At 39.4% G+C, this 19,819-nt stretch overlaps 1 long non-coding RNA gene across 1 annotated transcript in view; it reads left to right on the forward strand.

Annotated features, from left to right (window-relative positions):
• The first annotated feature begins 4,272 nt into the window (after positions 1-4,272).
• Positions 4,273-19,819, forward strand: part of LOC143859471 (uncharacterized) — a 60,138-nt gene continuing 44,591 nt past the window's right edge. The window contains exon 1 of the long non-coding RNA XR_013239255.1: positions 4,273-4,334. This is a non-coding gene — a long non-coding RNA (uncharacterized LOC143859471). The remainder of the gene's footprint in view (positions 4,335-19,819) is intronic.

Here is a 19,819-nt window from a genome sequence, read left to right on the forward strand (position 1 = left end):
AGCCACCTCATCTTCAGTATGGTGTGGCCATTGTGGGGTGATCAGATTTGGTGTGTAAATGACAACCATAAGTTGGGGAAAATGCCGCTGGGAACATCTTGATCGATGTCCAACAAGCATCGCTTTACAGGAGAAGTTTTTTCCAAGAAAAAAAATCCCCATATCCAAACTTGCCAATGGACCCCACTACTGCCTTATTTATGTGATCTGATTAGCTGATCTGACAGGCAGCCATAAAACCCATGAAATGACATTGAGATCACTTGAACGGCTGATTTTGGGACCCTGATCATAAAAGGGGTTGCTACATGATGTATTACAAAATCACCAGTCTTGATCTCACTTTCATTATAGGATCCAAAAATTGCCGAAAAGCACTCGTGAAGCTCAAAGGATGAGCGCTGCTAGCGTAGAGCCATGACGACTCTACTACAACACTTACCAGGTGGGCTCGGCACTTACCAGTGAGGAGGGAGCCGATCTAGACCGTTCTTTCATCATTCTCTCCGAACAATGGGATCTTGGTTAGCTCTTCCACCGGCTCTCCGTGCATCTGGTGGGTATCCGGACGTAGGTCAGCTCCGGCGATTTGGAAAGCTTCTTTTGTTTTCTTTACTACTTTGGTGTAGTCAGCATAGCAGTTCCTGACCTTTTCTTGATCTCCTCTTACTTCGCCGACTCCCGCCTTTGTCGGGAATTTAATTTTCAGATGAGGTGTTGAGACCACTGCCTCAAGCTTATTCAAAGTCGGGCGCCCGATATAGCATTATAAGTAGAGGGGACCTTTTCAACTACGAAAGTTTGCATGATGGTTTTCTGGCAAGGCTCGGTGCTGAAAGTTACAGGTAAGTCTATCCTACCTTCGATACGAATTGATCTGCCAGAAAAGCCATAGATAGACCATTCAACGGGAATAAGCCTGTCCAAGCCTAAATGCATCTCTTTAAAAGCATTATAATGTAATAATGTAAGATATTGACAGAGCTACCGGTGTCTATCATAACCTTACTTACACTGAAGTTGGCGATAATAAGGCGGACGACGATTGCATCATCATGAGGGAGTAAAACATCATTGTAGTATTTTTCAGAAAAAATGATTTGCTCTCCGCTGTCGGGAGATTCCGCTCGTAATTTCTTTGCTAGGGTTTCCACCGTATTAACTTGGGCAGCATAGGCCTTCTGTCCAGAGATCGTTGGCCCACCCGAGGCCAGTCCCCCAGTGATTACATCAATGTTCGCTGCACTTCTGAGCAGAGAGTTGGTTCCTATATCCGGGAGTTGTTGGATCTCTGAAACCCACCTGATTTGGTCGTGCCCGGTTATTGATGGGGTCGGGATAGGAGGACCAGATGCCCTCGGGACCTCGGATTTGTGAGAAGGCCCAGTATACTTCGGGTTCGACAAATATTTATCAATTCGACCGATTCCGACCAATCTTTTGATTTCATTTTTTAGATTATAACAATCGTCTGTAGTATGCCCATGGTCGCCATGAAAATGACAGTACTTTCCGGTATTACGCTTTCAACCTGTGCCTTTCATCTTTGGTGGCCATTGGAGATCCTCCTTTCCTCGGATTTCATAAAGAATATTTTCCACAGAAGTGTTCAAAGGAGTGTAGTTGTACCTGTCTAACTGTTGTGAGGGAACTCGGTTACCTGATTGTGATTGTCGATTGTCAGACCGAGGGGGTTTGCTTTGTCCATTGTTCATACAGGTCTCCTCCTTTCTCTTCTCTGGAGCTTTGGCGAGTTCCAATTCTCGTTCCATGGCGAAAGATTCTTCATTGTTGACATATTTATCTGCTACCGCCATTAGCTCCTGGAGATCTCGGGGAGGGTCGATATTTAAGGCCACCTTTAGGTCTCGGTCGTGGACAACCGATTTCATTGCTGCCCTTACCATCTCATGATTAGGATCCTTGATTTGGGACAATTCGGTCCTAAACCGACCTATAAAAGATCGTAATGTTTCGTCCTTTTTTTGACGAAGAGCAAGGAGCGCATCGGCGGATTTTTTCTGTGGCCGACTATTGGCAAAATATGTGACAAATTCCCTACCTAATTCTCGAAAAGAAGATATGGAATTAGGTCTAGGACGACTAAACCAACTGTTTGCGCCTTTTTTCAAATATGAGGAGAAAGCGCGGCACATAATCGCATCGTTAGCGCCTTTGAATTCCATCTCCCTTTTATAAGATTGGAGATATTTCGAAGGATCGATATTCCAAAGGATCGAACGTTCCTTCATAGAGGTCGAGTCGTGGTAAGTCGAAATTTGGCGTCAATGGAGCCTGGGTTATAGCCTCAACGAATGGTGATTGTATTTCATTCTCCCACTCAGTCAGAAGGTTTGGCTCATAAGGTTTTTTGACATGACGTTGCATTTCTCTGACCTGATGTTGGAGTTCGGCGAGGAGTCCCGAGTCAGGGACATAAATTCCATCTCTTGGATTGCGATTAGTTGTCGCTGGGATGGGGTTGGCTCTGTGAGGGTTGTTATTCTAAATTAGGATAGGCTGAAAAGTTAATTCCGATGCTCGTCGATCGTTTGCCGCTCTGTTTTCGGGATCCGGCCTGGGGCTAGTGATTGAAGCAGATGACCGGTGATTCACTGGCCTTCGACTACGGGGGTTTCTTCCTTCAGGAGACTCGTCTTGTTCTTCTTCTAAGGGCGGATCCCGTACTTCCGCGATTAGTTGAGGAGGATCAACGTTCCAGACTATCGGTTGCGGGGTCGGTAAACGTCTCAGTATTTCCTGTAAGGTGACTGAAACATTCCCCACCTGAGATGCGAGTTGGTTGAACATGATCATAGTGACTGGGGTAGTATCATTGTTATAAGGCGTTTCCTCCGGAATTTGATACTCGGGGATGACCGTCTGCGCCTGACTCCTGGTCATTATTCCTTCGCCTTGTGGGTTAACTGCAACAGATCTCGAAGCTCTTGACCTCGAGTTTGTCATGGGGTCCCACGGATGGTGCCAATCTGATGATGCCAAAATCTGCTCTGCACGATCTAGTGGTGATAGATTGGATTCCTATAAACTACTTATGCTCACGGAAAGAAGTTAGTAGTACCGGGGTTATGATACTTCAATATTTAAGCGAGAAATTGGAATCACAGGTGAATTGAAGGGAAGGAGAAGAGATTTAGGAGTGTTACCAGCGAAGTTTGATGGGGATGAATTGTGACTGAACTTGGTATTCCCAAGCTGCCTACGTACCCATTTTTTGAGGATCAAGTCTAACGTAGTTCCATTATGAAGGTTAAGGTCTCCTTTTATAGAGAATAAAGTCCATGATGTTTAGAAGCTCACTGTTGTGGGAGTCTTTCCTAATTGGTAGACTTTCCCTGGAGATAGGTTTATACCTATTTTTAATAGATATCCTATCTCCTCATATAAGTGAGTTACTACCAATGAGACTCCTTTTTTTTAGGAAGCCACCGCCCCAAGGTATGTTACCTCTTTGAGGGGCAGTTTCCCTATTACGAACGTTGCTATTTATAAGGGGAGAACAATATCTCGTTTCATTATCCGAAGGTCGGTTTCTAATTATTTGGAGATGCCACGTGTCGTTCATCAACGGTAGATGCCAATTTTACCCCTAAGTACTACTGCATTCTCCTCTACTCTAAAGAATAGTTGGCCGCTAAGAATTATATGTTTGGCCCGTTATGCCCAGTTCTCTATTTCTTTATTTTCAAGTGGCTAAAAAATAAGAAGAAGATTGGCTTTAGATGGTTTTATTCCACTCAAATTCCCCTCTCAAAAAATCGGGTAAATAAAATCATTGTTGGGAAATAAAGACATGCTAAATCATTAAGAAATAAACAAATCGAGAAAGACTAACCCTTCTTCAAAAACTCTTCTCTATGGCTATTGATTTTTATTATTTTGGAGCTGCTTTTCTGTCCTTTTCTAACTGCTTTCAATGAACTCTTCTTGCAGATGAAGGGAATCATTGTTGTCTTGCCACTGTTTTACTGAGTTCAAAGGTAAGAGATTTGGTGTACAGGTATTTCATTAAGAAAAAAAACCATTTATAATAATAATAAGAGGAACACTAAACTCAGGGGCATCCTTGCCAATCTTCTATGTGCTTGAGGTTATGCATGATCAGTTATTTTTATAATTCACTTGGTATGAATTTTTCCTTGTCAAAGATCCCCTTTTATTTTAGCTTTCATATCATTCAATTGTCTCTATTGAATGAATTAACTTCTAATTTACAGCTAACCGGCCTAGCCAAGAACCATATCACTCTGACGTGGAAAGGTCAGAACTGCTCTTCGGTGGAAATCTCTGGGCTTGATATTGGATGGGGCCTGGTAATAAAGTTTTTAAAAAACAACACAACTTTTTTATGGGATTACTTGCCATTCAAAATAAACGGATGCTGTATTTTAAAATTTCAAAAATTGCTCTGTGTATATTAGCTTCATCATATATAACAATAAATTATAGCCTATAGGTAACACTGTATTTCAATTATTTAATTGCTTCAATGATAAGGTCAGTGGATAAAATAAAGGTAGGAATCTAATGGCTACTAAACTTTCTCAAGTCCATGTCCTTGATCACTCCAAGGTATAGTGAAGTGGCCTAATAATTACCAACTTCTAAAATTAAGAGTGTATATATTCATCAAAAATAAATTAAGAATGTATCCATTCTTAATTACTTGTGGCCTCAGACTGTTTGGGCTTGAATCCTTGACAGAAATCCTCATCACTAGCAAAATCCCAGGATTACATGAAAGAAAATAATCCTTCTGTACTCCTGGCAGCATTTTAAGTCAAATGTCTGACTCTTCTAAACCACTTGCTAGCCAGATCTGTGACTTTCAAATCTCCAACAATCTTTGTTTTACTTTCATCCGGGATTTTCTTCATCAAATGTCTTGTTTTCTTCAGCCCTAGGTTTTGGTCAAGTGAAATGCAGTCCCAAGGAAGGTCAAGAAATTTGTATCTAAGGGTAAGATTGGAGAAACTGCGCATACTTATGTTGATTTTATTCTGCCCAATCATTTCTTGGGAAAAACCAAGGGTGTTGAAATCTCCACCCAAACACCATTGGAGGGACAAACGCTCCTCCGTTGGCCTCATCCATATCAGCTAAGATTGGAGAAACTGCGCATACTTATGTTGATTTTATTCTGCCCAATCATTTCTTGGGAAAAACCAAGGGTGTTGAAATCTCCACCCAAACACCATTGGAGGGACAAACGCTCCTCCGTTGGCCTCATCCATATCAGCTAAGATTGGAGAAACTGCGCATACTTATGTTGATTTTATTCTGCCCAATCATTTCTTGGGAAAAACCAATGGTGTTGAAATCTCCACCCAAACACCATTGGAGGGACAAACGCTCCTCCGTTGGCCTCATCCATATCAGCTAAAAAACTGTAACGAATATTGGGGTCCATACATCCCTCATAATACCAACTGGATATCACTCTCAACTGTCAAAAAAATTTACAGAAACATGGTACTCTCAACCATTGTTCCTTCTCCCAAGTTTGACCAACAGTATTGCTTTCAATAGACTTCAACTTGGATTCTAGGATAATAAAGAGGTCCAATTTTCTCCCGCAACCTATTTATCACAGAGCTTTTTTCTTCTTCCTAACCCCTAATTCTCTTATATGCCAAGCAACAACCTTCACTAGGAAGATATTTTTTTTGCCTCTACTCTTTTATATAATTTTTCTTCCCATCATAATTTTCATCAATTTTTCTTCCCATTATAATTTTCATCAGAAGCCAGGTGTTTTAACTTTTATTCTCTTTTACCATTACTTCTACCTGAAACATTTTATCTTTAACAAAAAAAAACTCTCTACCATGTCCCTCAGATCCAACTAGTTCAACAAATCAATTCTTTGGTCTTACATGGCTACGAAGTTAACTCAATGAAAACTCATTTTCAACCAAAATTAAGTATCAAGATTCCACATCACAACCTTAATTTCCAACCCCTTCCTGTTTGAAGTTGACGAACTGCCTCTTGAACCATTGGGACATGCGTCTTATCTCGATTTTTATGCATCCAACTACAACCTCTTTTAGACACCGTTGTCATTCTTATTGGGGTAAATCACTACTAGATGGAGGAGCAATAGAGGTGGAGGGAGACACCGAGTCATCATTGAACAAGTCATCAACTTCCTCCTCTGTCTCCAATGCGCGTTTGACTCAAACAGTGAATCATAGAATTACGAGGTAGAACTGTGTGTATTCGGCACTTTGGTGCAGGTGATTATATAAAATGTGTCGGTACTTGGTATAATTGTTGAAGTGGTTATGTCTATGGTTGGTGCATTTCAAGTGCAGAGGCACAAGAGATCAGGAACCTTGTCAGCTTTGTAGTGAAGCTGAGTTGAGCTAAATGTTGGCCAAGTTCTGCAAGCTTGGTAATCTTGATTGAGAAAAGTGTTTTGACACCTAGGAAGGCCAGTGGGTTGGACAGAGCTAATGTGGGATTCCTTCCGAAGCGTAAACGAAAGATTTCTGACTATTGTGTTAGGCATCATTGAGCTGAACATGTGCCATGGGCTGCTTTGAGAGCAAGGTAGTTAAGAGCGGAAGCTTGGAGATCTTATCAAAGTTGATATGGTGGAGGCACAATGTCAGGAATTCCTAGTGCTATTGTGTTAGTGCTACAAAGAGAATGGTTCTATGTGAACAATATACTTCTTACTTGAAGTGGCATGAGCGGATTTTTTCCCTTTCAATGACAGTGCTAACATTGTTGAGTATGCTTGAAGAAGTGAAAGAGCAGAGACCTTCAGAGGATTGGTTGGTACATGCCATGCAACCTATGGTTCCGATATAGTTTGGAATTGGCAGATGTGAAGATGGGCGTGGTCCTTTGCAGTATTAGGCAGTTGAATGATGGGATTATCATATGGCCAAGGGGCTTAGAGATGATTAGATAGTAAGCTTTATGGAGAGGCCTTTCCGTAAGAAATAGTGTTGAACATTTCAACACTAGAGAAATGTACATAGACAAAAGAGATGGGAATCCTTGTGCAAGGTGACCCTAACACGGCAAGAGGCCAAGAGAGATGACACTAGTGGGGACCAAACATGGAGGTATGTTGGATGAGTTGACGTGTATTGTGCTTTGAGTGCAAGGAAGTGTTTTGCCATATTGATGAAGTCGATGGTTGACAGAGAAGGAGCTCACTCATTAGAAGATGGAGTTGAGTTTGCCTTAGACAAGGTAGTTATTCATAGGCATAGTGATTTGGTGGGGTCCGTTTGCTAGAAGGCGACTCCACGGGGTCTCGTGTTGAGGTGCATGTGTTGATTTGCATTACTCTCGGTCAAGTGGTAGGCTGGGGGAAATCATATTTACAGAACTCTTGCTCAAACAAATCCGCAATATGAGAAGGAAAGATCCAATTAATCCCAAATTTGTTTAAATTTAAAGACCACAATTCTCTAGCAACTCAACAATGAATAAAGTGATGATAAATAGATTCTCCATCCCCCATGCATAAGGCACAATGATTAACAACTAATTGGTTTCGACTACAGAGGTGGTCCACCATCAAGATTTTGTTGAGGCAGGTAGTCCAACAAAACACACAGACCATGTGGTGCATGAATCTTCCAAGCTTTTCTGGCAGAGGATGAAGAAGCAGACATTACAAGGTGTTGGCAGAAGGATTGAATTGAGAACTTCTCATTCAACTCCCATATCCAAATTCTCCAGTCAATATCGCTTCTTCAAATGTAGATTTGAGTCAATCCTACTATAAATAACTGTCACGGTGAACCTCTCTTTCAAACAAGGTCCAAAAAAATTAATTTTCCATTCAACCTTCCCATTCCGCCTATCGAAACAATCGCACATGCATTCCGATTAGAAGCCAAACTCTGGACAAGTCGGGGAAATAAGCAAGAACGGCATTCGACCCCTACCAACAGTCCATCAAGAATCTAATTGTCCTCCCACGTCCAACTCTAAATCAAATAATGTTTTGGAACAATGTAGAAATTTTTCATTATAACTGTCATGGTGAACCTCTCTTTCAAACAAGTTCCAAAAAAATTGAATTTTCCATTCAACCTTCCCATTTCGCCTATCGAAACAATCACACAGGCATTCCAATCAGAAGCCACACAAGTCGGAGAAATCAGCAAGAGAGGCATTCGACCCCCACCAACAGTCCATCAAGAATCTAATTGTCCTCCCACGTACAACTCTAAATCAAATAGTGTTTTGGGACAATGTAGAAATTTTTCATTATATCTCTCCAAACTGTTAATCCCATCCACCAATAATTTTCCATAGATTCCTAGCCCCCAATGCCCACAACCTGTACTTCTCAGCAATCACTGCTCTGGAGAAGATTGTCAAAAAAAATAAAATAAAAGATTTACTTTCTCTCCAAATCTCCACATCCATTTGTCAAGTAATGCATTATTAACGTCTCTAAGCTTTCTGATTTCAATCCCGCCTTGCTCCTTATGGTGGCAATCTCCTCCCATCTAATCAATTGAAATTTCCTTTTATCTTCTTTATCATTCCACAAAAATTTCTCTGAAATTGATCCAATCAGTTAATAATGAAAATGGGTTGCAAAACAAAGATATAAAAGTGGCGAACATTAGCTAGCACTACTTTGATTAGTGTAATCCTCCGAGATAGAAAACTCTTCTTTCAGGGAGAAAGTCTCCTTTCAACTCTTTCTATAACTGGATCTTTTAAGTTTCTGGACAGCCTGCCAATACGTAATGGGAGACACGAGTCAGAATAAGGAATGAAGCCTTTTCTGTGCCCAAGAGCTCTGTCCAGACTGTCTTCTTCCTCCTAACCAGTGGATCCCCATCACAACCAACTTTGGAATATTTTCACATGAAAATTTTCCATTTTTATGCCTGTTAATGTTTTCCCACTTTCTTGTAGAGAATTCCTTTGAGATTTGATGAAGAACGAGGATTGTGGAATCTTGGGAGGGAATTACCGGTAAGTATATTTTGTTGGTATTTGTAGAAATATCTGTTGCTGCATTTTATTTCTGATATCAATGAGCTTGCTACTTCATTTTTATATATTTATTACAATTGTACAATTTATTTTTGCTTCTAAATGACCACTTGGCATATGTACATTTTAATTCTAAATTCTTGGTGTCAGCCTTCAGCTTTTTACTTTAAACATTATATGGATATTGTCTACCACATTTTCTTGAGATGAGAAGTCACAGAATTTTGAAGTGGAAAAGAAACTAAATAATGATGCATGAGATGATAGGGGGAGAGTGGACTGATTTGCGATGGTGAGAGAAGATAGATAGAGATTCAAGGGCAAAGGAGAGCTAAAATGGACCTAGCTTAATGAAGATGGGGCATACCTTTGTTTGTAAGCTCCTCACTTAGGCAGATACTAATGCGAGCATTGAGTAGTAAGATACTAACGTGAGCATTGAGTTGTATGTTAGGAAGGTAGAGAATAATAAGAAAAGAAAGAAGTCCTAGAGAAAATTCATAGGGTTGGAGTTGGGGATGATTTGTAATGAATATTTGGGGAAAGAAAAAAGGACCTAGGGTTTAAGAGATGAAAAATAGATAAATACTAAATATCTTACTAAATATATGAGTAGAATAAAAGAGAATCTCTTTAGGAGAGAATAAAAGAGAAAAGAAGACCAAACATGTGGGAGAGTGTATTATCATTCATACTAAATATATGAGTAGAATGTCTTATTTACTACAAGTTTCAAATGACTAAAATACCCTTAATGAAGATTATGTAGCCTTTTCTAAATGGAACAAAATGACCCAAGTTCCTTAACATGGATTGGAGGATGTGGTTACGTTGGTTGTCAACTGGTATAGGAGTACACCAACAATATAATTAAACCCTTCAATTAAAAGTAAACCCAGATTATAATACAACCTATGAAAAATGATGTTGCGTTTGTATTCTCAAGACCATGGTTTTAAATTTCTACTGAAATCCGAAATTTCGGATTTCGGTGGGGAACGAAACCGAAATCGAAATTCCCGAAATTTACCGTCTAAATTTATAATATAATATTAACTTTTTATTCCCTTAAAGAATTTCGATCGAAATTTACCGTGCTCAAGACTTTTAACTCACTATGGACACAACATGACATCTATAGTCTTCAATTTCCTTTTTGTTTGGTATCGAGTGTCCTTGTAGTGCAAATCCTCTAATCTTTGACAGGCTTTAATTCTGATTTTACAACCCAGTCATCCTTTAGGCAGATTAGCCAATACACATGCACTTCGCTCTATCATGGCTTTGTTTATTCATGACTAGTTGTAAAGGGTGTGAAGATATCTATTACCTAATAATCATAGAGATCTCCAATGTTAGAAATGCCCCAATTAACCCAATAGTCTAATACATATTGATCCATCTTAATCTGCAACAAAAAAGCATGGCTTGGAAATGTTGGAAAGGGTTTTGTTACTGGGCAAAGTATTGTGATATCTAGTATCAATGTTCATTATAAAGCTAAAATCCTAAAACCATTAAGGAATGGTTTTGATTATAATGTGGAATAGAGTATAATGGAATAATATCATCATTGAAATTATGCTATGATTATCTTTCAAAAAAAAAAAAATTATGTCTATGATTAGTGTGCTGTGTGCATGAACATATATGGTTCGTCAGCTATGTTACCCGGATTCTTTTGAACGTGTCGGATTCCAATACTTCAATATTCTTTGCGACACTTCTAGATCTCAGTTTTATATGCTTTTTTCTGAGTATTACAACTTCACAATTACCACATGTTTTGAGTTTTAACCATCCTAATATTAAGGTTTTATATGGTAATTGTTAAAGTATAAAAGATTAATTAATGCAATCTCTAACGGCTTAAGCTTTTGGAGTAATTGGTTGTTTCACATAAATAGAACATTATATTTACTCAATCATTCTAAATTTTAATATATTAATTGTCATAACCATAATATTATGTAAAAAAATAAAATTTGAGAATTGATTAAAATATTTTGATGAAGCCACAAACCTTTCTTTCTTAGGCTTGCTGAATTCGACACTTGATTTCCGTGTCGGATTCCGACACGTACTCATACTCCTACTGATGCAATTGCCGATAAACATAAGATGTAATGATATTCTTGAAATTGTGCAACAAATCGAAATGTAAAATTCTCTTTCATTATGCATGTTAGATCTCAAAATCAATTATGTCATATATAATTAATTAAATGGTAGAAATCATAATGCTTGAGAAATTTGACAAAGAGCTCTACCTCTCAAATGGGTTATGGACCTGCAACTCCAACAGTCACTCTTCACAGCTATTCCCTAAAGCACATACACGCCACTCTTCTTCCAAAATTGGAAATCTATACGCAGGAAAAATCATATAAAAGTAAAAAGTGCTGGTTTTCACTGAAGCCCATTCTTACCGGAAGGACACTACGAGTACAAGTATATTGTAGATGGCGAATGGACATGCAATAACTACGAGTTGATAACGCGTCCGGACAAAGATGGCCATGTCAACAATTATGTCGATGTAAGATGTTTTTTCTAAAGCTCCGATTCACTTAGGCCCTGTTAGTTTTGGATTTTGAGAACCGATTGTGAGTCCAAAACTGATTATTGGACTCAATTTTAAGTTTAATTTTCAGTTCCAATGATCCCTTTGGACTCATAATTGGTTCTAAAAAAAGACGAGAAAAAAAAAAGGCAGGGCCTCAATTAACAAATCTTGAACAACTTATGTTTCTTGTTTGCTTGCTTTTTGCAGGTTAATAGCAATGATTCTAGTGATCTAAATAAGGAGGTTAGGAACCGTTTGATGGACGATGGTGCTGATCTCACGGACGGAGAAAGGTTAAAGATCAGACAATTTTTGGAAGCATATGTGGATGATCAAGTGTAGAGTTTATCAGTGTTTGATGCTACCATTCATGGGGGGATGCAATATTAATTATATGTGAATTACAAGTACAATTATCAGAATTCAGAATTCAGTAATAAAAGAATGCCATGAACTTGGCATTTTATGATTGTAAGCTTCCTTCGGATTCTGGCAGTTCTCAACCTGATTAGATGCAATCATAGTCACAAATATTTGCCTCAGGAATTTCTCAGCAGGTGTAGATTTTAATATTTTTTTTGTTACTTTCAAGTTTATAGTGGGAAAAAATGGAATATTTAAAAATATCAGAAAATATATAATGGAAGGAAAATAAATAATATCGTGTAATTGTTGCGATATTTTGAAAAAGGCGGGGATATTCGTAAGTTGTAACTAGAGAGAGAGAGAGAGAGCTCATTTCTGTATGTTAATGTTTTATTTCTTTTGATGGGGTGCAAAGTCATGGAAGGTTGGAAAGATGAGACAAAAGTTATCCGTGTGGGAGGAAAGGTGATGTGCCAAGACTGCACCCAAGGCTGGAACGAGTGGGCCCATGGGACCCGGCCTATCCAGGGTACTCTCTGTTCTTTTTTGTATCTAACATACTTCTGGTATTTGCCTTCAAGTTAGTGCCGTTATCATAAAAATAAGAAGCATTCTTATGATCCCTTCTCTACGTATTCAATTTGAGCTCATTCTTCTTGAATTTTCACCGGGTTTGGGATTTTTTTCATTTGAAAACTGATTATTAGACTGAAAATTGCATTTAATTTTGATTCCAATAATCAATTTTGATCTCATAATCCATTCTCAAAATCCAAAACAAACAAGGCCTTAGAATCTTCACACCGGTTTAGAATTTAGTACATGACCAATCATACCTTCGACCAAACATATAAATAGTTTGGATTATTGAATAGCATCAGTACTTTATCATACAACGAGTGATCTAACACGATCACTTCAATAGTATCAGTACTTTGTGCCTTGTTCCTCTTGGATATTGAGAATAGATTTTGAGTCCAAAACTGATTATTGGAATCAAAAGTTCAAAACTATCCACATGACGTAGGATTTTTTGCCCATGTAATAACTTAGGAAGAAATCATCTAGCAAGATGACCTCGTCTGATGAACAAAAAATGACCATAATCCAATGCACACATAGCATATGTGCTTATTGATTGAGACCGTTGATCTTATTCTCAAGATTAAGGCATTCAAAAATGAATGACTTGTAAACGTCTTTTTTCATCATGCTTAATCAATGGTTTTGAATCATCCGATGAAGGTGGGTCCAAGAGCATTAGACTAATCTTCCATCCATAGGATGATTGTTTCATTAAGGATTCCTTTCTTTCGACGAAAAATGGGTGTCAGGCAAATTTTACCCCCATTTTTAAGGTTTCATTTTTCCACTCCACTGAAAAAATGGCGTAAAATTTGTACTCTTATTTTCCGTCAAAAGAAACACTATTAAAGGCTCTTTTCGATGTACAATTGGACGTAAAATTTTCTTCACAACAAAAAACAAATTTTACGTCCATTTTTATGTTGAAAGAAAAAAATGAATGTAAAATTTGTTTTACGGCCATTTAACGTCGAAAGAAACGGAGCCTAACAAAAATAATGATCATTCAAAAAAGTTTCTCTACTTGTAATTTACCAAGAATGGTGCTATAATCATCTAAATATGCACAAATTTGCATTAATAACGCTCGTCAATTAAGCTTGTGAAATGATTAAAAGTATATTACATGTAGGCTGCAGGGTTGCCTTAACATGCATGGACGAGCGGGAAAGAGTGGTGTACTATGCAAACGACGAGACCGACGAAGAGGGCGAGTTTGAAATGAGTGTTGAGAGATACATCAATGGGAAGGAATTGAAAGCCGGAGATTGCTCCGTGAGGCTCGTGTCATCACCAGAACCCTCCTGTAACATCCTCACCGACTTTGCCGGAGGCCGGTCAGAGGTGAAGCTCAGTCGACCCTCTCATGTTTATGGAGATCATATCAAGTATACACTTGGGCCCTTCTACTTTACATCTCTTATGTCTGATGAACCTGGAACCACTGAATTGCCTAGTAAAAGAGGGAACTATTGATTATAGGGTGTTTGACTGTTTGTTTTGTTATTGATGGGAGAGTCACATTCTTATGTCTGCTTAATTTTTTGTACCTTCTATTGAATAATAAGTGCAAGATGTTCTGTTTAGGCCACTGGTATTGGCATTACCATGTTTTAGTACTTGCACAACCTTAGATTATCTTTTCTGTTTTAATTGATTTCTAGAGGGTTTTGGGAACTGTAATAACCTTTGACAACTGTTTAAATAATAAAAGAAGCTAAGTACATAACTAAAATAAATCTGATTAGAATGAATTAAATCAAATCAAATGCCCTGATTGGATTGGAGGAAAAACATTTCTCGTGGAATTTCTTTTCCTAATTTTCTTTTTTCATTTCCCTTATTCATAGGGAAATCATATGATTATGGCTTATTTAAAAGGATATCACTATAAATTGAAGATCCCTCTAAATATTGAACTACGGTGGTTTAAGTTATTGTTTTTAATTTTAATTAAATGATGGAAAAACAAGAAATTTTGGGAAATCTTTTCTTTTCCAAACAATTCATGCAATCCAAACCGTGCCTAAAAGTCTAAAACTACACTAAAAGTTCCAACTCATTACAAATTTTAATTAGGTAAAGCAATAAAAGGATCCAACAGAATTCGGAACACACACAAAAAATAGAGAGACTACAGAGAGTAGATAATTTAGTGATAATAATCGGCATCAACAAAAGTGGGTACTGAATTTAGTGATACAAATAAGCCTCTAGAAAAGTTGATGAAGAAAGCCTTCATAAACCACAATCTCCACACTAGAATCCACATCTGAAATCTATTGAAAAATTCAAGAGGAGGAGGACTAGCCCTTGCCTCGGACATAACATGGGCAAACACACACTACAAGAAGACAACAATCAGATAGAAAGAGGCAACCCTTATTAAAACTACCACAACAGAGGCTTGGTACATGTAACTGAAAATAGAAGCAGAAACCAAATAGCAATCCTCTGCCCAAATCCTTAACACGAAAACCATTAGAATTAAATTCAAAAGAAACATTATTATCAGCGAAAGATTTTTGTACTGAAAGAAGATTTTTCTTCAAATTAGGAACAACTAAAACATTTTTCATTTTAAAATTATGCTTTGGAGTTTTTAAAATTGACTGGCCTATGTGAGAAATGGGAAGAAGTTGACCATTTCCCACATAGATTCTGTCTGAACCATTATAAGGATTTGTAGTGGAAACACTACCTTCGGATGGATTCGTATGTGAAGACGCTCTTGTGTTAGGATACCATGGGTGATGATTGTTATTATTGAAATTCATTGCAGCGAACGACTGTGGAAGATGATCGACTGTGTAAGCTTGATTATAGCGATTTTTGTAGTCAAGAGCAACTCGATTTGGTTTATTACATATTTGACATATATCACGTTTAGGAGGTGGGAATGGAGGGCGACCAAAAATACTATCAGAATTAGTTGAAGGAATAGGACGATTAAAGGAACGAGATTGATTGTATTCACCATATACAAAAGAAGAGTTTTGATTTCCTCTATTGTCACGCCCCAAACCCCACCCTGGGCGTAGGACAAGACAGCGCCGTACACCTGCAAGACGAATCCCACAAATGTACAAGGCTACAAGCAATAACAAAATAAATCTGGCATTCCATAACTAAAATATCAAAGTTGAATTTATGCGGACCCATCAAAGTCAAATCAAATCTCATCTCCCCCCAAGAATCAAACAAATAAATAATAAAGTCATTACATCTTATTCAAGTACTCACTTCCTAATAAACTGAAATCAAATAAACTAATTTTGTTTCTGAGCCAAATTCAAATCCCAGCTAAGCGTCCTATTCCTCGTTAACTTCACGAGGATCAAGACCTGAAAAAAATGTTGAGTATCCACAGTCAGCTGAAAAGCTCAGTACATAATAAAGCACTACTCTAAGCACAGTCTAATATAACAGGGTTCAATAGGGTCAGATAGTCAAAGTCAAAACGGAGTTCAAAGTCTTAGCTGATTCATAGGCACCCACAGTTATAAGTGCATGTCGAATATGGTTTCTGAAATAAAAGTGCAATAAAGCAAATTCAAGTCTCGGTTCGAATCTAAGTCAAAGGTTTCAGAGTTCAGATACAGAGGGTTCATAGTTCAAATACACTTTAGAGTTATCGGCATAGTTCAGAAGACATGTTATTGCTTATACACCGACAGTCCACGGTGTTGAAACTAGTTTCTCAAGTTCAGATACAAGTCGACAGGGCCAGCGTTTTATCCCACTGACGGGCCAGAAGTTCCAGTGTACTACCCCCGCGGTGGGTCCAGAGTTTGCCAAATGTTTTACCCTGTAGACACCCCATTTTGACCGTGCCCTGCACCTCCTTGTTTTGTGCATAACCTTTTCAAATCAGTGTATGTGGACCCCAAATTACGCCCTAGGCTAGCTTAGGGTCCCACCAGGGCCCCTGTAAAATTTCTTCAAGATCTTTGCACGTTTGCCTAGCAAACGAGCTAAGGCAGTGTCGTGGGACAAGTTCAGAAGGGTGGTGATTTAGCCAGAAAAGGGGTGCGCAGAAGCCTAGAAAACCAGTTCAAATATTTCGTAATGGGCTGTCCGGGGAGATATAGGGGTATGCAGATTAGTGTACAACTTAATTGAGGGGTGCATTATCCAGAAGCTGGGCATTTCTGTAAATAAGAAAAAGATTTCTTTCTTCTTTTGCAAGTAATCATTAGACCCTAATCTAGCTTAAGGGAGGTTAATGGTTATGATTAGTTGGGAGAGCATCTTAGAAAGCTTCCTTGGAAGCTTCCTAGTTGGTTATGCCTCCTTTGATCCCAACCCTTGAACAAAAAGGCAATTTGGAGGGTTGGGATCAAAAGAGAGAAGATATTTTGCAAAAATTCTCCTCCCCTGTTTCCTACCTGGACCACTAACCCTATATAGAAGAATACCAAAATACATGGATGGGGGCTGCCCACGGAACAGCAGGGCTTTGAAAAATATCATTTCTATTTTTCTCGCCCTGGCCAACCCCCTTGCTGTGTAAAAGAGGGGTCATTGAATGCATTAGGGGGGTGTCCATGAAGGAGGGGGGGTATAATTTTTTATGGTCTTATAAGAGACCATCGAATTAGGGCAAAAGGGAGGATTTCTTTTTCTGGTTTTCTTTTTTTTTCTCTCGTTCAAAGCCGAGAAGAGAGAAAGAGAAAGTGAGAGAGGAAGAAGAAGGAGAGGGAGGAATCCGGCCACCCTTGCCGGAATCCCACCACCTCAATACCCATTTCCCCTAATATCCAAACCCATTTCAACCCTCCCTATTCCAGCCATCTCCTCCGATCTCTCTGGCCGGAATCCGGCAAGACACCGGCCCCATCACCTCCTCCACTAGCCACCGGTCAACACCACCACCTCAAACCCATTCTCCTTCTTCTTCTTCTCTTATTTCTCAAAACCCACATCCCAAACCCACACCCACCACTTCTCAATCTCCACCTCCATTCTTTTCCTTCTTTTTTCTTCTTCTCCAGCCACCATCGCATCCTCTCCGGCAAAACCCCTCTTCTCCGGCCAACCCATCGATTCCGGCCACCTCCATTAAAACTCCTCTCTCAATCCTTCTTCTGCTCTAACTCCCCTTTCCACCATCTTCAACTTCAAAACCCCCATAGAAACCCACTTCAAAACCCATTTCTATCCCTTAAACCCATCTTCATCCCCACGCTCAAACCCACCTTTGATCATCTCCATCTCTGCAACACACAGCCACCTACATCTCAAACCCACCTCCAAAATCCGACCCGTGTCCACCTCCCATCTTCTCCGGTTGGTTTGCCGGAAATCCACCCAAGCCACCATCTCCCATAGCCGCCGGCCACCACCACCATCACTCCTCCACCGTCCGGCCAGCCATCTGCAACTCCCACCGGCCGGCCATCACCACCAAACCCATTCTCCGACCATCCTCCACCTCCATCTCTCCACCTTCTTCCCCCCATTTCATTAAAAAAAAAAAAAAAAAAAAAAAAAAAGAGAGGGAAAAAATAGAGAAAGAGAGGGAGATTGCAGAGAGGGGAGGAGAAGAAAACCACCGGCCACCACCACCAATCCCTTACCTCCACCACCTTCAACCTGGAATCCGGCACCCAAAATCTCTGCAAACCCTCTTCACTTCTCCATCATCCCTTCAAGCCACCACCATCCCCTTCATCTGCCATTTTCCCTTTCTCCCTATCTTTCATCCAACCTCCGTGGATTCCGGTAATCCCACCGGAATCCGGTCACCCTCTTCTGGAATCCAACCACCCAAACACCATTTTCCCCCATTTCCATTTCTTTAAAAGCTAAAAAAAAAAAGCAGAGAGAGTAGAGATAGAGTGAATCAGAGAGAGGAGACCGAATCGACTCAGCTTCTCCCGTTGATTTTGCTGGAATCCGATCTGTTGTCCGAGTACAGCAGTGAAGGAGATCCAAGAAGAAAAAGGAGGGCTGGGTTAGGTTGAATAAGTGGTAGAGAAGAGGATTTATAAGGCAGAGTAGGTGGAGAAGAAGAAAATTCGGCCCGAGCTCAATACGAGTCCGACTCCGGCAGAGAAATCCCAATCTGGGCTTGCCGGAAAACTCAGGTAATTTGATTATTTTCTCCTTAAATTCAAGGTTGCTGAATGATTCATGTTGATCTGAATGGTATAGATGTGCCCTCTTTTGTCCATAGCTATTGTTGATAGCCATATAAGCGTTACCCATTTTTTTTCTGCTTTCATTATTATTGTTTAGTCTTATTTCGAAAATCATGATGGTCTTGATTAATTACATTGATAAACTCAGTCAGGATGGGTTCGCTTGATAGCAAGAAGCATGGTAATTTTGTCTAGGAGAAAGGATATGCTTCCATGGCTTGTGGTTGATCCTTGCTTTGAAAATTTCTAAGATGTTAACTGTTGGATTCACCGAGTTACGTTCATTGTTTTGTTTACATGACCATGGGTGGGAGCCATTTGGTTCGACTTGCGAACCATTGATTTGGGTACTTGTATGATCATGGTTTCTCTCTGTCATGCCCATTAGGTAGCAGAGGCCTTCATTGAAAATGGAGTGTATCTTCAGTTTTCCAGTTCGCATATCTCTCTTTTGGTTCATTCTGTACCACAATGGTCACATGATTTTGACTAGGTTTAATCTTGGAACTTTCTATCCTCATTTTCATAAGCGAGTAGAATCTTTGTGAGTATTGTGATGGCAGTACTCTTTTCAAGGATCGGTGCAGGTACTGCTAAGTTTTGGCAGAAAAATTATTACATGCATTCACGAAAATGTGGGGATGGAATAGAGTTGAACCTTGGATTTTGGATCTGATTTTGTTGAAGTTTTGATCTCGACTCGGAGCCTCTCCTCTTCCTTTCTCCTCTCTCCCCTTTGGATTTTACGTCGATATCCGGGTTTCGTTTCAGAGTTCTAGAGTTTCCTCTTGTCGTCTGGATCTTCATTGGAGTCCGTAGTTGTCACTAGCATTTGACATTGTCGTTGGTTTCTAAAAATTTTCGTATCCCGGGTTATGGCGATGACGGAATGTTTCTTGAGCCATCCCTTTGCCCTTCATGTCTCTGCTTATCTCATCATTTCTCATGGGCTTAGGGATTAACCCTTCTCTGGGCAATGATAAGGTTACTTGGAGCCCGTCTTTATGTTTTGTGACTCACCGCTTCGCACTTGGATCTGCACAAGTTGATGTCCCCTGTATGCACTGAAATTTTTACTAATTGGAATTATCATAATCTTTTGATATTTCTAATACTCTTCTTATCTTAAGCATTGAGTTAGGTTCTGAAGACAATA

Source organism: Tasmannia lanceolata, unplaced genomic scaffold (assembly GCF_043159265.1).
Source record: "Tasmannia lanceolata isolate RefF3 unplaced genomic scaffold, GAP_Taslan_0.1 ptg000029l, whole genome shotgun sequence".
NCBI lineage: Eukaryota > Viridiplantae > Streptophyta > Magnoliopsida > Canellales > Winteraceae > Tasmannia > Tasmannia lanceolata.